This window comes from Myotis lucifugus, unplaced genomic scaffold (genome assembly GCF_000147115.1).
Source record: "Myotis lucifugus unplaced genomic scaffold, Myoluc2.0 scaffold_138, whole genome shotgun sequence".
Taxonomy (NCBI): domain Eukaryota; kingdom Metazoa; phylum Chordata; class Mammalia; order Chiroptera; family Vespertilionidae; genus Myotis; species Myotis lucifugus.
This window is the reverse complement of record NW_005871186.1, coordinates 1,748,034-1,753,987: the sequence shown is the minus strand read 5'-3', so window position 1 is coordinate 1,753,987 and position 5,954 is coordinate 1,748,034. Positions and strand designations below refer to the sequence as shown.

The window sequence follows — 5,954 nt, the reverse complement described above, 5'->3', positions numbered from 1 at the left end:
ATGGAAGACAGCTGCAGCCAGGGAGGTTACGGGAAGTGGCTGCAGCTAGGGAGGGAGTTGGAGGACAGATAATCTGATAAAGAAACCAGACAGGCATTAACTCACCCAGGAAGCCAGATCATCAGCGGAAAATTCCCAAACTACATTCCTTTCCCACCGAAAAAGTATATAATGTGTCCTTAAACTCTTGGTCGGGGCTCACAGCGGCTGCTCCGTATTCAGAGTAAAGCTGTGGGTCCTGGCATGCTGGTATCAATAAACCCTTTGCAGTTTGCATGAGAAGCGTAAAGGAAAAACAAGGTGTACACATTAATTAACTTCCGAATAGTTCTGAGACAGTCTCTAAAATTTTATTAATTTTCATCTTATTAGAATAAATTTTTCCTATGCTTTTCAGTAGAAGCTTCTAATTTCCAAATCAAGATATACTTCCCATGTACTCATCCAGTTTAATTTCAGAGCCGGCATTTTCTAATTTTTGCATGCAAAATATTAACATAGGTACCCCAAACAAACTGCATTTTAGCCATTTCTCAGTTAATATTTTCTAGTTAAATCTTCCCATTTCTGTAAAGTACTTGCAAGTAAAGGCATCCTATCAGGAGTATTAAATGAGGGCTGGTGTCTCGGGAGCTTCTGGCCTTGGAGACACAATTTCCCATGTTAATTTTTTATTATTATTGAATATCTGTAGTCTGAGCAAACTTTCTAGACATGCTATGCAGTGGGTCAAATGTGGCCTCAGTTTCTCTCCCAGCTGTCTAAAACCACAGGAAAGGTTAAGGGCCCGGGCAGACCAAGCCTTAAGGTGGCCCCCTAGATAAGCCATTTATACAGCGAAGGTTTTCCTTTTTGCTCAGACTCTCAGAAAGCAGTTCTAATCAAAAAGCCGAAATCAAACCCAGCCTCCCACTTTTTCCTCCAATCCTGCCTCACCCTGGGTTCCGCTGTGAACCCTTAACCTGGGGTCTTAGCAACTCTGGTTCCACCTCGAGGATTTTAAAAGAACTCAAATAAAGTCCAACCTTCGACCAAAGGAAGGGAAGGTTCTGGATCCAAGAGAAAAACTCACCCACGTTCACCCAATGGGCGGAGAACCAGCGGGCTCAATGGGCCCTTTGCTGGATCCTAGCATCAGTCAAAGTCCAAGGGATGATCCTGGGTGAGCTTCTTTGGAATCCTGCCACGACTACGCCAATTAATGTCAACGTAAAAAAACCATTGAAACCTGTAAAGAATTTTTGTGAGTTTATTTGAGCCAAACTGTCGACATATGCCCAAAGCAGAACCTCAATGAATTGAGATAGTGCTCCGGAGAATGGCAGGGTTACATCCGTATTTATACATGAAATTCATTGGTGACAGATTTAAAGAGGTGGGATTAAGGGAAGCGGGAGGGGGGGGGCGGGGCACGGACCTCTGTGATAGGATAAAAAGTAAAAAGATGGACACCTACTTAGGTGGGTGCAGGATCAATTAACATGATAATGAAGGAATTTGTAGTATCATCTGTCCTGGCGCCCAGAACATTTGGTTGTGCCCCAAGGGCTCCAGAAAAAGGGAAGTTACAAGTTACCCAGACATTTCAAGGGCATATTATCTTAGAGGCAAAAAGGCAAATGTCAGTGAAGATACTGTCCTAGGACATAACCTCCCGCCATAACTGCTTTTAGTTAAAGTTTAATTTCAGACCATCCTTTGTGGTTACTTTAGGACTCCGAGTCTGCAAAACTGCCATGCAGGCCTCTCCAGAGCTTGTCAGGTCAGCATGTGGTCCCTTTGGTCCCCAGCATCTATGATAACATACTCTTGAAATGTCTGGGTAACTTGTAACTTCCCTTTTTCTGCAGCCCCTGGGGCACAACCAAATCTGCTGGGCACCAGGACAGATACCCCAATTCCTTCATTATCATGTGAATTGATCCTGCACCCACCTAAGTATGTGTCCATCATTTTACTTTTTATCCAATCCCAGGGGTTTCCCCTGCTTTGCTTTATCCCTCCTCCTTAATCTATCACCAATGAATTTCATGTAACCCACCTACATCCCTCCTTTGATTGCAATGTATAAATACTAATGTAACCCGCCATTCTCTGCAGCATTATCTCAATTCCTTACAGTTTGGCTCAAATAAACTCACAAAAATTCTTTACACGTTTCCATGGTTTTTTTTACGTTAACTTTGCTAACTTCCTTTCCTTCTTATAGAGGTTTAGATCAACTTTCTGGTGTTGTTCCACTTACTTCTACATGGTTAAACCCCATTTGCTGGTACTCAGTTGGACCTGGAATAACAGCCCCACCCCTCCCGCTGCTGGAATTTGCCATTAGGGCCAGATTGGAAAAGCACGCCCTTAAGACAATAAGGGGCGGAGGCGGCGAGGCGGGGTGGGGGGGGGGGGACCATGACTCAGCGACATGGTGGACAGATTTCCCCTTCGGGGCTAGGGCGGGCAACATTTTCCTGTTGGCCTTGCACGCTTTCGGAGAAGTACATTGGCCTTACCGAGCGATTCTCAAGTTCCCGTGGCGCCTTTTAGGAGCATTTCTAACAACAACACCCCAGACCACCAGCACTCACTGCACAGACCAGGGCTCGCAGCTTGAACTTTAACCAGGCAGGACGGGGTAGCACCGCCCCCGAGGACATGGGGCTTCCCTTCCGGTCCCCACAGCCCCAGGGTCCGGCCGAGACCCTAAAGCAGCCTGGACCGCGGGGTCGGGCTTTGTCTGTAACGCGGCGGGACGAGGTAGCCCCGCCCACGAGGGCGGGCCTCCAGGAGGGAGCTTCCGGTGATGGAGGCGCGCGCACGGCTGGTGGAGTTGGTGCGCGCTGGGCGCACCCGTGCGCTGTTCACCGTCTGCGAGGCGGCCGCGGGCCCCTCAGAAGTTCAGGGCTAGACCCGTCCCCCCGGAGCCGGGCCGGAGGGAGCCCCAGGAGCGCCGGCGGCCTTTCCTTGCGGGACACAAAGGGAAACGCGAAGTGGAAGTGTGGCAGGTGAGTCTGGCGGCCCGGGAGGGAGCTCACCTGGCGGGCACTGGGCAACGAGGGCCGGGGAGGAAGAGAAGCAGAGAGGGAAGGGAAGGGAAGGGCCGGAGAAACAGTGTTCTGAAGACCAAGGGAAGCAAGTCTCCGCCCGAGCGGAGTGCCCCCTGGGTTCCACTGCGATGCCTTGTGGAACACGAAGAACCAAATGAGGGCACTGTTATGGGTTCAATCAGCGAGATAGACCACCGACTCAGAATTTAAATTTAAGAGCCTTTATTAAGCTGGCCAGCTGACCACAGCCTGCACCCTCCCCCTCTGGGAAGGTTTGAAGCATGTGGCAGAGACCAAGGGTGCCCTATGATCCTTTATAGCAAAATCACAGTGTTAGAAAAAAAGAAAAAACCAGTTACAAAGCATTTCATTAGAAGTTCATAAAAAGATCATAAGTACAAAGGGGAGGTAAACAGAGTCACACCTGGCTGGAGCATATCATACCACTTTCTTTCTTTAAAACTATCAGTAATTTTTCTGTCACAGTCCCTCCCCCAGCACATTCAGTAATCTTTCCAGGCCACAGTCCCTCCCCCAGCACAATCACTGGATTTGGCTGAGAGCGGTGTGTAGGTACATCGTGTCCCACTTACACTGAAGCCCGGAAAGCTTTAGATGTGGCCTTGGAAACTCAGGTGATAGAGGATGAAAGGGCGAGGGCTATGCCCTCCATCTTGCCTGTATCCTCCATGTTGGGGCCACGTGCGGCCTTCTTCCCGGAAGCCCAGGCCTCTGCTGGCCACGCCCGGGATTTTAAACTAACCAATGACAAGGGAAGTGCTTGCCATAGATATGACCACATCCTGTGTAACAAGACCCCGCTTACGCCTGGCCAATCGGCAGGGCCCGCAATCCCCTCGCTCCACCCCGCTATTAAAGCCGGTTTTTCCCACGATCAGGGAACAATTAGGGGCACCGCCTTCAACACTCCCCTCAGTCTCTCCTAAGTTTGCATTCAGGTAAACAGAGCAGTCGGCCTTCCCACACTTCCCTTTTATCACAACATCCTCCTTACAAACTTTCCAACCAAGTCTCTTGTGCTCCCCAACATGTAAGGAAGGGGTAAGAAAACAGTCAGAAATTTGGAGTGAATGAAACCTAAACCAGTCAGTACCTTGGAGCTTTAGAACATTTGTGGATGAGCATAAAGTACATCCAACCTCCACATCTGCGGGTGACGGTGTAGCTTATATGGTAGAAAAGCTGAATAAAATACTGAAAGCACCTGAAGGTATTAGAGAAAAATCAGGTCAGACAGAACCTGAAGGAAATTGCTGGAGAGAATGTGGGAGCACCTAGGCAAGCCCCACATTTACCTGTGCTTTCCCCCACCCAGAACATTTACTAGCTCATAGAGCAACGAACAGAGACCGAGCTGAAAGAGGTTGCCAGGGCTTGTGGCATTTCAGTTGGCTGGGAAGAAGGAAGTTGGAGTTCAGAGATGCCATGTGCCGGGGTCCACCCCAGGGGTCCAGAGGTTCTCAAAAGTGTGGATGGAGTCGGCGAAGAATGTTTTACACAGAGACAGCATTCAGAACTCTGTAGCTCCCTTTAGTCTCTGTGGATCTTCCTGTGCCTGGCTGAGGCCACAGGGAAAGATCCTGCGGCAAACTGAGCCTTTATTTTTATAGCCAGAGGTAAACAAGGTAGTGGTTACCAAAGTTACACTATTCTTGTGAGTTTCACTTGTTTACATTGTTCTGGTGTATTTCACTTGTTTTTGTTCTTGTTGCACTACCCTCAGCCCATTAGCTTCCCAGGGAAGATCTAGGGAGCCCTATAAGGTCAAGCCTAATTATGCTAAGAGGACTGTGCCCTCTAAGCTGGGACTTGTATCTGGCTTTGCCAACAGGTCAGTCAGAGGCTTTTAATCCTATATTGGCTCCCCACAGCCATGGAGTGTGAGATTTGAAATGGAAGCAGGAACCTTAGAGAAATGAGCCCAAGATTCAATGTGCAGTTTCCACTTGAGGTGTTTATCAGTTCGTAAGCCGTTCATCCTCAGGGCAAGATTCCCAGCTCCTAAGTTGAAAGCAACAGTTGCGAGGCTAATCAGTTGTGCAGCCCAGCCAGCGTGGCTCAGTGGTTGAGCATCAACCTGTGAACCAGGAGGTCACAGTTTGATTCTCAGTCAGGGCACATTCCTGGGTTGCCGGCTCAATCCCCAGTGTGGGGCTTGCAAAAGGCAGCTGAACAATGATTCACTCTCATCATTGATATTTCTATCTCTCCCTCCCTTTCCTTTCCTCTCCAAAATCAACCTGGTTTTTTATTTAATGAAGAGGGAATATGCAAAATGAACATCACAAATATTGTGGCGCACATAATAGTGGCAGGTGTTTCTGTAACAAAATGTCTGCACCCAAGCAGAGGCTAAGCTCCCATAATGAGACTTAACCAGCAATCAGCAGGGACCTGAGGCTGCATCCCCCTCCCGGCGGGACTTGAAGGGGAATCTCAGGCCATGTCTCCAACCTGGTGGGGATTGACAGGGGACCTCAAGGAGCTCCCCTCCACCCTGGCATTGGGCCAGGGAACCTCAGGCTGCACCCCCACCTGGCAGGGCTTGATGGGAGACCTCGGGCCACTCCCCCCAGCACTGGCACCATGCCAGGGAACCTCAGGCCAAGCCCCGCTACCCAGCGGGGCTTGACGGGGGACCACAAGGCACACCCCTGGGCCAGGCCTGGGACCTAAGGCTCCACCCCCATTTGGCATGCACTGGGAAATCTGAGACTGCGCACCCCTCCAGGCAAGGCTGGACAGGGGTGGGGCCGGCTGATCTGGGTCTTGTGCAATTTCAAGGAGCAAGTGGTGGGCTGGGATTTGACTCTGAGTCCCACGGCACACCCCATACTGAAAAGAGGAAGATTTTCATATACATTTTACTAATTTTCTTTCATCACTGACGCT

At 49.6% G+C, this 5,954-nt stretch overlaps 1 protein-coding gene across 3 annotated transcripts in view; it reads left to right on the top strand.

The window, feature by feature from the left end:
• The first annotated feature begins 2,930 nt into the window (after nucleotides 1–2,930).
• LOC102423403 (zinc finger protein 883-like) overlaps nucleotides 2,931–5,954 on the top strand; it is a 30,442-nt gene continuing 27,418 nt past the window's right edge. For 2 of the 3 annotated variants that reach the window (XR_002830665.1, XM_023758778.1), the window contains exon 1: nucleotides 2,945–2,999. The gene's annotated coding sequence lies outside the window, so the exon portion shown is untranslated. Of the gene's footprint in view, nucleotides 3,000–5,954 lie in introns of all 3 variants that reach the window. The other variant, XM_023758780.1, reaches the window with a different exon arrangement.